Source organism: Micromys minutus (genome assembly GCF_963924665.1).
Source record: "Micromys minutus genome assembly, chromosome: 18".
Lineage (NCBI taxonomy): Eukaryota > Metazoa > Chordata > Mammalia > Rodentia > Muridae > Micromys > Micromys minutus.
Window position 1 is genome coordinate 37,923,036 of NC_137953.1, and position 12,213 is coordinate 37,935,248.

The following is a 12,213-nucleotide window of genomic DNA, read 5'->3' on the forward strand; positions in this document are numbered from 1 at the left end:
GACTTTTTCTTAAAGATACAATAAGTAGGAGGGATTTTTATTTCTGATTTCTTTCTCAGTAGGATCATTATTGACTTACAGAAAAGCTACCAGCATTTCTATGTTGATATTGTGCACTGCCACTTGCTAGGTTTATCAAGTTTAAGAGTTTTCTGTTGGAGTCTTCAGGATCCGTCATTTAATTATAGGGCCATCTCATCTTCAAACAGGCACTTTCAACTTCACCTTTTCCTACTTATATGCCTTGTATTCCTTCCCCAGTCTTACTGCTGCAGTTAGACTTCAGACAATACACTGAAAAATGGCCGGGAGAGTGAACGTGTTTGACTCATTCCTGACTTTACAACAAATGTCCCCAGATTTTTCCATTTATTATGCTATTGGTTATATGTTTTCACACATAGTTTTCTTGTGCTTATGTACGTTCTTTCTAGAGGTTTTTACTCTTCAAGAAAGTTGGAATTGGTCAAGGGCCTCTTTTGCAGCTACTGAGATAAACATATGATTTAAGTGTATTTATATGTTGTATATTTATTGTTTTGCGTGTGTTGAATCCTCCAGGCTTCCTTGGAATGAAACGAACTTGGTAATAGTGTTCTTGGATTCAGTTTGCAAGTATATTACTGAGAATCTCTGTGTGTATATTCAACTAGGACACCAATCTGTGGAGTTACTTTGTCCTGTCCGTGTATGATTTTGACAACAGAGTGATTCTCGCTCTGTAGAATATGTTTATTGCTGCTGCTTCACTTGCTGTTTTATGGAAAGATTGGTAGGACGTTGCAGTGGCGGAACCTTCCATTTCCATTATCGAGTGCACAAGACAGGGTAAGGCCCCAGGAGACCTCATGCTTGCTGAAATGTTGACAGGCTGGATCGTGTGCAGGCTTTGAGCACATAACCCACAGGTATGAGCTCATGAGTGTAGCCACCCTGCCATATCCAGATAACAGTGTTTCTCGGCATACAGAACACAGCTATAGTATATTTTGCATATTGGACTTAATTAACCGCCTATCCGTTTGCCTCCCTAATCTTACTCTTTAGTTATTATGCCATTCTTATAGATTCTTCCAAGTTCTCTTAATATATAATCACGTCATCTTCAAAGGTTAAAAGTCTCTCATTTTCCTGTGTGTCCCTGATATATTCTTCTATTTCTTTCCTTTTTTTTTTTTATTGTACTCAGTAGAATTCCAGTGCTACCAGAGCACTGACAATTGACATCATCACATGTCACTAACTTTCAGAATTAAACATCCATTCTTTGAGCACCATGGGAATGGCTGGAGTTTATTTTGAGGAAAAGAAGGGATCATTGGCATACTGACAGTTGAATTATAAGATCTGACTTTAACATTAAGAGAATCATTTAACTGCTACAGGAAGAGTAAAGAATTCCCTTTGGGGGGGGAGTACAGGAATGAAGTGAGACCAATAAGGAGCTATTTCAAAGTCCAAACCAAACCTAGTGATGGTCTTTATTAGGGAGACAGCAGAAAAGACTAAGCTTTGAAAAATTTTAGACATCATGAGAGAAAGAATAAAGCCATTCCTAACTCTGCATCCTCTGGATTTTAAGTATTTATGTCACTAGATTTTATTATGTATATGTTATTTAATTTCTTATAAGAAATCATATGTAATTTAACAGCTGATGGGTTTAACTTTTTTAAAACATTATACAATTTCAGAGTAGGTATTTTTTTTTTTTTTTTTGCATTTGTGTGGCAGGAAACCTGCAAGGACGTAAGTATAAACAAAGTTTGTTGTATTTAACAAATTCAGAAACCAGTGACTTTTGTGTAGGTGAAATTCCTTTTGAACTTATTCTTTGACAATTCTAAGGAGTATATAGTATAGTTTGATCATACTCATTTCTCATTACCCTCTCCTACCCCCAACTCTTTCTAGACTCTTCAAGATGCTCCCTCCTAATGACATGTCTTTATTATAATTATTTTAGTGATCTACTGAGTTTAATTCAAGTTGTTTGCATCATCCAGGTAGTAAAGTTATTAACTTGAGCATGAACTGAAATTTTTTCTCTTAATCTCCAGAAATATTTACCTGCCAGTAGCTGTGCAGGACAGGGTGGAGCCTCAGGAGGCACTCCATTTTCATGTTTTCTGAAATGCTGAAACGGTCCTTCTTGGGCTGGTCTTGGGCAGATAACCACAGATACAGTAAACGTGTGAGGGTAACCACCCTGTCCCATCCAGACAACAGTTCCTTGACATTCCTCCCCATCTTCTGGTTTTTGAAGTCTTTCTACTCCCTCTTCCGAAATGTTCCTAAAACCTTGGAAGTTTAATAAAGATGTCCAATTTAGGCCTGGTTTTTCTTTAAGTGTGTGTGTGTGTGTGTGTGTGTGTGTGTGTGTGTGTGTGTGTGTGTGTGTGGTGTCTGTTCCTTGGCTACTAGGCAGTTAGAAACTTTGTTGATCTTGTTCACTACCAGAATCCTGAGCCTAATGAGTACTTTGTATGTGTGCATTGGGTATTAAATAAATGTTTGCATAAATGAGTGAAAGGAAGGGAGTTGATATTTCCAACAAACTGAACTACTCCTGCTTTTCCAAAGTGAACTTGACTTTCAGAGGCTTATTTTGGGAAAAACTGAACAACTGCAAACATTTGTCACTGTAGCTGTTCATTAAAATAGTCTATTTTAATAGTGAAGAACTAAATGCACCCTAACTAATATGTTAAAGGAAATTTGGGGCATGGCTCAAAAGGCTCCAGGAGGACACTGGTCACTCTTGGGTCCAGAAGGCCACTGACTCCCAACCAGGCTCTGGCAAACCTGTGGGCATAGGAAATTTCCAGCTAGATGGCAGGGTTATCTTAGGTCACTTCTAACCATGGATTCTAATTACAGCTCTTGAAACCTCCAGGGCTTAATTTTCAAAGTTTTACAGCAGCCTTTGAACTGTTCCTGGGGCCTCATTATTGCCAGGTTCTCCACCATGGGCCGATGTGCAAGGTGTTGTGGGAAAAGAGAAGTGACTGAAGGAGAGAGAAGGAAGAGAGGTAGATACATCAGGAAACCCCAGGGAGCGGACTTTTAATTAAAACCTAGCTGAGCAATTTGCATCAGTGAGTTTCACCATGGTGAAGGAAAAGAGTAGCCTGAGGAAGGGTACCTGGAGTGGGCTTGCTCGTCCCTCTGGGGTGAGGTGCAGAGGGCAGCAGACTGCAGCACCTGCCTGAGTGTTCATGTGAGCTCACTGCCACTGACAATTTGACCAATTCACGGAGTCAACACTTAGTACCGTGTGTGCTTGGAAAACAAAAGAGCTTTTACCTTGTTTAGGATTCTTCAGAATTCCAGTACTCAATCTTGCACCTATGTGTTCTGTAATCTAAGAACTCCTGAGCTAAAAGTTGCTTAAATCTATTTTGTGTCTTCATGTGTATAAATAAGGACACACAGAGAATGACTCTAAGTGACAAAACGTAGGATGCTTTACCTAATGGTCTCTATCTCAACTCCACCTAGATCAGTAGTGGCTTCATTTATTTAACCAATATACACTGAATTCTCTTTATGTAACACACAGGTTTGCCATTGGAAAACACTATACCCATGGTGAAACAAGAATGATTTCTACTTTCTTCACGTGTATATCTTGGATAGGAGTATGATTTTGCTTCTGTGTCTGATTCTAAAAACATTAGCTGACCAAGACTTAGAGCTTCATGAACCAAACAGTGCTAACACAAAGGAGATTTAGCCTCTCTTTAGGTTTCCAAAATGTCTAACGAATGGAGTGGATTCTTGTAGGGACAGGTTGTTACGTTGCTGTGATATTTTGTCAAGAAGGTTATGATGGGAGTATACACAGTGTACTGCTCATCTCCGGCTTCTTGGTTAGTGAGCAACAGAAACGAAACACTTTGGATGTTTTGCAGGGGGAAAAATAATAGAAAACATTTGGAGAACTGTGCTGTACCTGAACTTCCCCGGAGGCTCGTTTTTAAAATGCTGGTTCCTATAGGAGTCTATATATTTGGAGATTGTGCACCGTTAAGAGGCACTGCCTAGCTGAGAGAAGTAGGTCACTTGGGGTAAGTATTGTAACTACTGTGGCTTCAGCCATACTTCGCTTTCTACCACACCAGGATGTGAACAGCTCTCTGTCCTCTGCCCCATATCCCCACTACCATGACCCCCTGTTTGCATGCTTTCCTTACCAAATGGATTCAAACCCTCAAATCATGAACCAAAGGAAAAGATATTTGTTGACTCTTTTTCTGCTGTGTGTGTGTGTGTGTGTGTGTGTGTGTGTGTGTGTGTGTGTGTGTGTGATAGTAATTAAGGCACCCATAGCTGATAGAACATGTGGAGACCTGAGTTTGAACATGTTAGGTTCCAGCATCTACAGGTTCTAAACAATAGAAAGGAAAAATGCTACAAGAAGAGTCTGGTTATAATGCTATCACTGTAGACATGGGCCACTGGAGGCCAGCAAGGGGATGAATCATTCTTTAAGCTATCTCTGTGTCATCTGTTACTGACTCAACATCCTGATGGGCCTGAGCTGACTGGCTGAGCTTTAGCTGCATGAGTTATAGGAAGAGATATGCAGTTGATATTTTTAGCTATTGAACTGTAAAGACATTATTTTCCACTCATTAATGGTACTTTATGCTAAATCAGGCCTGACTGGTGAGTGGGAGAGAGGAAAGGAGAGATATAGAGAAAGACAGAGAGACAGATAGAGACAGGGAAGGTGGGGGAGAGATGGGAGAGAGAGGAATAGGAGAGGAATATTTCTTTCCCTGTGTCTGGATAAAGTAAAACAGAGTGAACTGAGATGGGGGAAAGGTAGTCTATATTACGAAAGTAGTCTCTGAGCTTATTGTATCACTTTGGTTTATTTATATCCTGTCTCATTCTTCCTCTCAACAAACTTTATAATTTCAGAGAAAATAAATTTAACTGATATTTTTCTCCTTTTGACCCATATCACAATCTCTCTCTCTCTCTCTCTCTCTCTCTCTCTCTCTCTCTCTCTCTCTCTCTCTCTCTCTCTCTCTCTCTCTCTTGATGCAGTGGAATAATACTCATTATAAAGATTTTTATCTGGTGTGTGTGTGTGTGTGTGTGTGTGTGTGTTCACCTGTGTGTAGGTACGTGCATGTGAGTCAGAGTCCCCTGGAGCTGGAGTTAAAGGCCAACAGTGAGCTAGCCTATATGAAAGCTGGATCTTTTCTCAGAGGAGTATGTGTTCTAAATGCTGAGCCATCTCTCCAGGTCCTCCATACTGGATGCCTTACAACCCCACAACTCTATATACCTATCTTATTGCTTTAGTAAACAAGTTCTTCCCTTGGTGCTTTACCCTAGAAGTTTCCTGCTTCTCCCTACTTCTTAGTGCATCAAGAGCATTTTGACTTTGATGTCTCAAATTCTTTACCTCCCTGAGCCCACCTTGCTGGGTTCTAGATCACTGTCTTCCCACTTTACCAATAGCTTCCACTGCCTTTGTTAGCCATAACTTTCTATTTAACATTCAGTAACATATGTCTATTGAGCTATTTCCTGGTGGCCTTGGGAAAAGTATTTCTTCCCTACAGTTCAGTAACACTATAATAAGTTCAGGTTTTTTTCTTATCTATGTCTCTCCCAGTATCCTCAGCTTGACTTAGAGCAGTAACCTGTAGCAGTCACTTCTCAACCAATTCTATTTGGCTCAAATATTTGACTGTCAAATATATTATAACTCCTGAATTTATATTTTTAGTCCTAACCTCTTCACTGAGTTCTAGATCGACATCTACTATGATGCCTATCCAAGTTATCTAACATATACTCTTGACCTTTTCTTTAGATAAAAATCTAGACTCAGATATTAAAACCTTGATATTTCTTAATCGTTATATTAACAATTTTACTATTACCTCATTTGAAGGTGTGAATACCAGTGACAGCTCAGGTTCAAAGCCAGATTTCATCTTTGGTCTCTGTTTCTTGCTTTATATTCATCATCTAGGGATATTCACCTCATCTCACAGCATAGAGGATCACAATTTCTAAAGAGCACGATTGCTTTGTGCCTTTATTTCCATTTTTCCTTGCCTTAATGCATTGTTAAGCTCATCTAGGGATGTACTGAAGTGCATATTTTATTTTTCTTGAGTTAAACGTAAGTGCTTATGATATTTTAATGATGAGTATAATTCTTGCAGAAGGTGTCTGAGAGCAGACATACCATTTTTTGCAGGGATTTTTTCTATTCTATATATACATAAATATGTCTGCTGTACATATTTAATCATGAATGTAAATTTAATGTGTCCAACTTGATTTTGGCATGATCGGAATTCCCCTTACTAACACTAAGGCTAATAAAATAAGGAAGTCAATTCATAACCTAGAGAGGAAAGCCAGTGACATAAAGAAAAAAATCCTCAGTGTGGATTAAAAATTCAGAAAAATAGAAAAATAAGAAAGGAAATTAGATTTTGAAAAATGGGAACTTTGGAAATTAAAAACTTAATGTTTTAGTAAGCACAGTGGATCTTATCATGAGAGCTCATTCCTGTAATTAATCATGAAGACAGAGACATCAAGAGAGTTGTATTAGTCCACACTGGGTCATCTACAGAGTTTAGCCTACTCTGAGCTGTGGAGTAGGATTCTGTATCACAAAATAGATAATAAATAAACAAAGACCAAAGCTGAACTAAAACCAGTGAACCAAATAGCCAACCAACCAACCAACCAACCAACCAACCAACCAACCGGACACACTGTAGAAAGCATCACTAATAGATTCAATCAAACAGAGAAGAAAAATGTGGGCATGGAGTCTAAAATCTAAGAAACTTAACAAAATATATTTATGACTTGTATGCTAAAACTCCAAAACAACAACAACAAAAAGGGGGACCCAAAGACTTACTGACTCAAATTGGTAGGATTCCCAATAAATTGAAGATAGGAAAATTTTGTTGTTGTTTGGAGGTAAGATCCTGTATCCCCAGATGGCCTGTGATTCACTATCTAGCCTGGGCTGGCCCGTGACTCACCATCTAGCCTGGGCTGTCTCAAATCCATGACTCCTTTTTCTCCATCATTTGAATACTAAGACTGAGCTTTAAAAATGCTATATCAATTTCCCCAAAGATTTGGTGCAATCCTAATAAAAAAATTCCTAACAAATGCCTTTTCTTATAACTTGACAAGCTAATACTAAACTTTATATGGAAAAAAAAGAAGCTAGAAGAACTGAGACAATTGTGAAACAGGCAAAGTAGAAGAATTTTGAGGCATCATTTTCAGACTTTTCTTAATCAAGATGTAAAAATCAAGATTAATACACAAAGCCATGCTGCTGAAAGAGCAAACACACACACACACACACACACACACACACACACACACACACACACACATCAGTGTAAGAAATCCAGTCCTCAGATACACTCACATATATGTAACTAATATGTGTTTTATAAAAGTACAAAAATTACAAAAAAAAATAATCTTTCAACAAATAGTTCTTATAGAGTTGAAAGTCCATGCTTTAAAGAAATGACTCAATCAATACTTGACAACATGTATAAAAACTAAATGCAACTTTTGGTGAACAATGTGTATATATTCTAAATATCAGAAAATAATTCTAGAAAAATAGGACAGAATTTTTAATATCTTATTCAAGCTAAAACTAACTAGACATGACAGCAGATCCCAGTCCATGAAGAAAAGTTGAAAAGTTATAGCTCCTCAAAGTGTAAAATTTTTGTGGTTTGGGGAGCTGGAAAAATGGCTCAGTGGTTAAGATCATGCAGGGCTCTTACTGGAGTTTAGTTCTTAGCACACATGTTAGGGCAACTCACAACCATCTGGAACTCCAGCAAAACAAGCAAAGACAATTTGGACCATTTCAGTCTTCTTCATACTTCCAAAGATATAATTCTTCTTCACTATTAAGAATACTATACATTGTTTTATAGTTACTAAGAAATAATTTTGAAGTTATTATGTATACTTTATAAACATGTCTATATTGCTAAGCAATCATCAGTAAAACTACACATCATGATTTTATAGATGATAATTGTTCTGCCTTTTAGTTTCATTGAATTTCAGCCTTTATCCTGTGAGCATGTATCACCTTTTAACCTAGAAAAAAAATCTATAGTTTAAAAAAATAAATTTCACAGGAATAGAATGGGAACTATCTTGTTTATAAGTGGAATAAAACTTATTCCTGTACATTTAATTGACAATAAATTGATAGTGGGTAATGTGATGTATTTCTAAACTCAGTTTCCAAAGCTGTATTTCTAATGAATCTTTCCCATGCTCTGGTTCAAGCTTTGCTGTTCTAACCACCTGCTCAACAAGAGTAATGAACATTACAAGCACATGTACAGCAGGGTTAAGAAAGTAAATTACCGGCTGGAGAGATGGCTCTGCCGTTAAAGGCTAGGCTCACAACCAAAAATATAAGAAGGTAAATTACCAAGAAAGAGCAGTAGCCTGAAATCTAAAGGACCATCATCAAAAAAATAAAAATAAAATTTTTACTTTTGAGGTTGGCATTTAATAAAATGTGAGGGCGTTTCTTCCTCACAAGATATCAGGGAACTGGAATTCTATCAATTGTTAAGAATTTCTTTGTCAGATATACATTTGAAAACTGAGAAAACCACCACCATATGGCTTTAGAGAACTGTTTGATCTATTTTGAGGCAAACTTGACAAGATTAAATTTACTTATTGAATCTCACAACCCATTCCCTGACTCATACAAAACAATGGCAGCTGCTGGTTCCTAGAAGAAGGTGGAGTAGTTGCGTGATCTTTAACCCTTGGCATGCCATGGAAGCTGCAGGCAGGGAGAAACTGACCCAGGAGGAAGGCATAAGTCTTAGAAGTGGTATAGGCAGGAGTTGATTGATTTAGAACTGTGAACCTTTGAGGGCTGATGTAGCCCCATCTTTCATCTAATGGCAGATGAATAATAATAATAATAATAGTAATAATAATAATAATAATAATAATAATAATAATAATAATAATAATATGTTTTAATCTAACAACATGGTGGACTCCTCACCCATTAAAAATGGACTGCTTTAAAACCACATAGTTTCAGGAGAGCCTCTGTAAGGATAGGAGGTGTTGGAATGCTATGTCATTTCTAACTTGCTTGCTTGTGTGGTTCGTAAAAGTTTGAATACTTTAAGACAAGGCTCAGTGAATTATACTCACTATGTGAAGTGAACAGGGACTCTGCTCACTTCAATCAGAAGTTCACTGATAGTGCCCTGGTTCTCCACCTCTCAGGTTCTGAAGAACATCTAGTATGTAGAGACAATACATATTACTATGTCCCATACTATAGTGTTTGGTGACACCGAGACCTCTCAAGTCACAACTTCTAACACTGTGGTTATAGTCTCATGCAGTAATGAATGTGGAAATTCTGAAACTTGTGACAACAGGAAATCATTTCTTGATGTGAAATGAGCAGAAATTGATTCAAACTCAAGTGCCTGGTGGATCCAAGGTATTTGAGTGATGCTCAGCCATGTTGAATCATGGAATTTCACTGTGGCTTCATATTTGAACACAGGACATGCACTTCTTACTGTGTATGTCAACATGTCACCCACTGCCAATCTGTCTAGCCCCTCAGTCTAGATTCATGATTATTGGATTATGAATTATGGTGTTTTTACTGTACATACAGATATCTCTTGTTCTATATAATTATACTGGTTTAATCATGTGAATAAAGACTTATAGTTTTCTATTACCATTTCTCCACATTTTTATGCATTGGGTATTAAATGCCGGTGATGAACAGGTTTCAGAACTCCTGTCCTAAGCCCTTAGGTTTTAGAGAACATAAAACCCAGCATGGACTAGGTAAATCTCTGCCATTAGTTCTCTAACCTAGTTATCTAACCTATTTTTCAGTAGATCTCGGGCGACTTACTATGCCACGAAGGCTGTGGGTCTACATTTGCATTCACCACGACTGCAAAATGTTAGAACCTCAAGTACATTATAACCGGCACCATGAATCTAAACTCAACAAATCCAGTGAGAGTTTAAATTATGGCTGTTATCTCCCATCAAGTAATGCCATGTGTGTTCAACACAGTGTCAGAAACGTTCCCAAGATCTCTGCCAACATAAATTAGTTCTTTTAGTGTGTGTGATGAATTATTTACTTAGAGCATTTGCTTCCCTTGAGAAGTGGGGCATGAAAGAATTTTTTGTCCCCTTAACAAAAGATGTATTCAGCAATGGAAGAAATAAGCTTATTTTTAAAATGGAACATTTTCTTCAGAGGAGAAAACAAATATTTCCTGGAAGAAAGAAGAATCTTAGATCAAGGATATACTTCTGAGAGATCATAACACCCATGGTAGCATTGCAGGCTAACCTGGCCAACTGAATAACTTGAGGTCCTCCAGTTTAGGGGCTTTTGATTTATCCTGCAGAAAAAAAAAAAAAAAAAAAAAAAAAAAAAAAAAAAAAAAAAAAAAAAAAAAAACATTTTATGAAGATTTGTTTGAAATAAAGTTGGAGTTTATTTAAAAAAAAAAAACCTACAAGTATATGCTAGAGACAGGATCAAAATGTGAGCATTAGGTTAAGAACATGCTTCCTTATTATTGATAGCTTTGTATGTGATGTCACCACTTTTGAGGTCTTCCTCAAGGGATATAATTTACAGTTTCAAAGATTAAGTAAAACTATTTGAAAGAAAATTTGAAATGTGTCTATTTATTTATCTTAATTTCTTTCTTTCTTTGTTCTTTTTGGTTTGTTCCAGGAAAGTTGGGCTGGCCAGTCTGGGTTGGGGGCAGGTTTATTGGGGTGGGTACTGGGAAGATCACTGATGATCATACATCTTCCGTAGGATCATCATACTTTTCTGAATAACGAAGCTGGTTCCAATGAGATACCTCCTTCCACCTCTGGTTTGTGTGTTTCCAGCATTTCATGCTGTGATAGGTAAGTGTGGAAAGGAAGGTTCAGGCTCGGAGGGTTAATCATCAGGGGCACCCTGGGTCTCAGGCTGCAGTGGGGATGGAATTCAGGCATCTCCAAGTGGTCCAGGGGCTGTGGGTGGAGGCAGCTTGTACACATCATGATTTTTGCTGTTGATGACCTCTGAACCTGCTCCATCCTCAGGCAGAGGGGTCAGTGGTGAGCCGGTTGAGAACTTGAGCTCTCGCACTGTGGGGCTGTTGCACATCCAAGCATGGCAGCTGGGATACAACTATGTGTTCTCACTGAACTGGGATAAGTCCACACTTCAGTCAAAATAAGAGGGTGCTTATGTATTGGACACCCACCCATCAGCGAGCCCATCGTCCATCTCCCTCCCTTCTTCCTCTGCTGGTGGGGGAAGCAGGCAGATGGCCTTTTGCCGGTGGCAGCAATGGAACAATCCTTGCTGTGTGTATCCGAAGGTGTTTCCCCAGCTTCTTCATTCAAGATTTCCTTGTCCATGTGACTCTTCTCCAGCAGACACTGAAGAACGGCATCCAGCTGGGTCCGGGGTTTGGATATTCTCCGTTTCTGGTTTCTCCACTCTCACTTTTACAGGAAACATGATTTGGGTCCAGATCTAATGTGCTAGATCAGAAAAACTTGGAGGAGGGAGGGTTCAAAAGCGAGATGGAAGGCAGGCAGGGAAAGGTCAAAGGTAAGTCTGGATCTCATTGGTCTTCAGGCCTGAGCACTGTCCAGTCGCCTTAATTTCTTAGATAAAATTGCAAAGTGGTTGCAGCTGAATTGTTCAGGTTTACAGGTGGCCGGTTAACGTCAAAGGCCATACAGATGTAAGACACATGATCTGGCCTTGACCAAAGTCAATCAGCTGTTGCAATCATCTTAACCAGGAATTTTCTCAGAACAGGAGGTATCATCTATACGCAGGAAGTGTTCGCAGCAGGTTTGCGTTTTCCTTTTGGGCTGAAATTCTTGACTCAGCTCCCAAAGAATGTAAACCAGACCCTGGGAGTGGAGGAGAGTTAAGAAACATCTTTTCCTTTCTCAGATTCACTTAATTTTTCCATATTTCTAGCTTGTCTCTGGGAGAATTTAATTATGGTACCAATTCATCTTCCACATAAGAGAATTACAGTATATCCGCTCTCAGAACGTCATGTGAATGGAATTCACTCATCTTCCCCATCACTGCGACAGCAGCATCTGGCTTGGTATCAGATC

The 12,213-nt window shown here is 38.5% G+C and overlaps 1 pseudogene across 1 annotated transcript; it reads right to left on the bottom strand.

The window, feature by feature from the left end:
• Window positions 1–10,867: 10,867 nt before the first annotated feature.
• LOC308432554 (protein lin-37 homolog) lies at window positions 10,868–11,593 on the bottom strand (annotated as a pseudogene). Its single transcript has one exon. The product of its transcript is annotated as a protein lin-37 homolog (transcript).
• Between the last annotated feature and the right edge of the window lie 620 nt (window positions 11,594–12,213).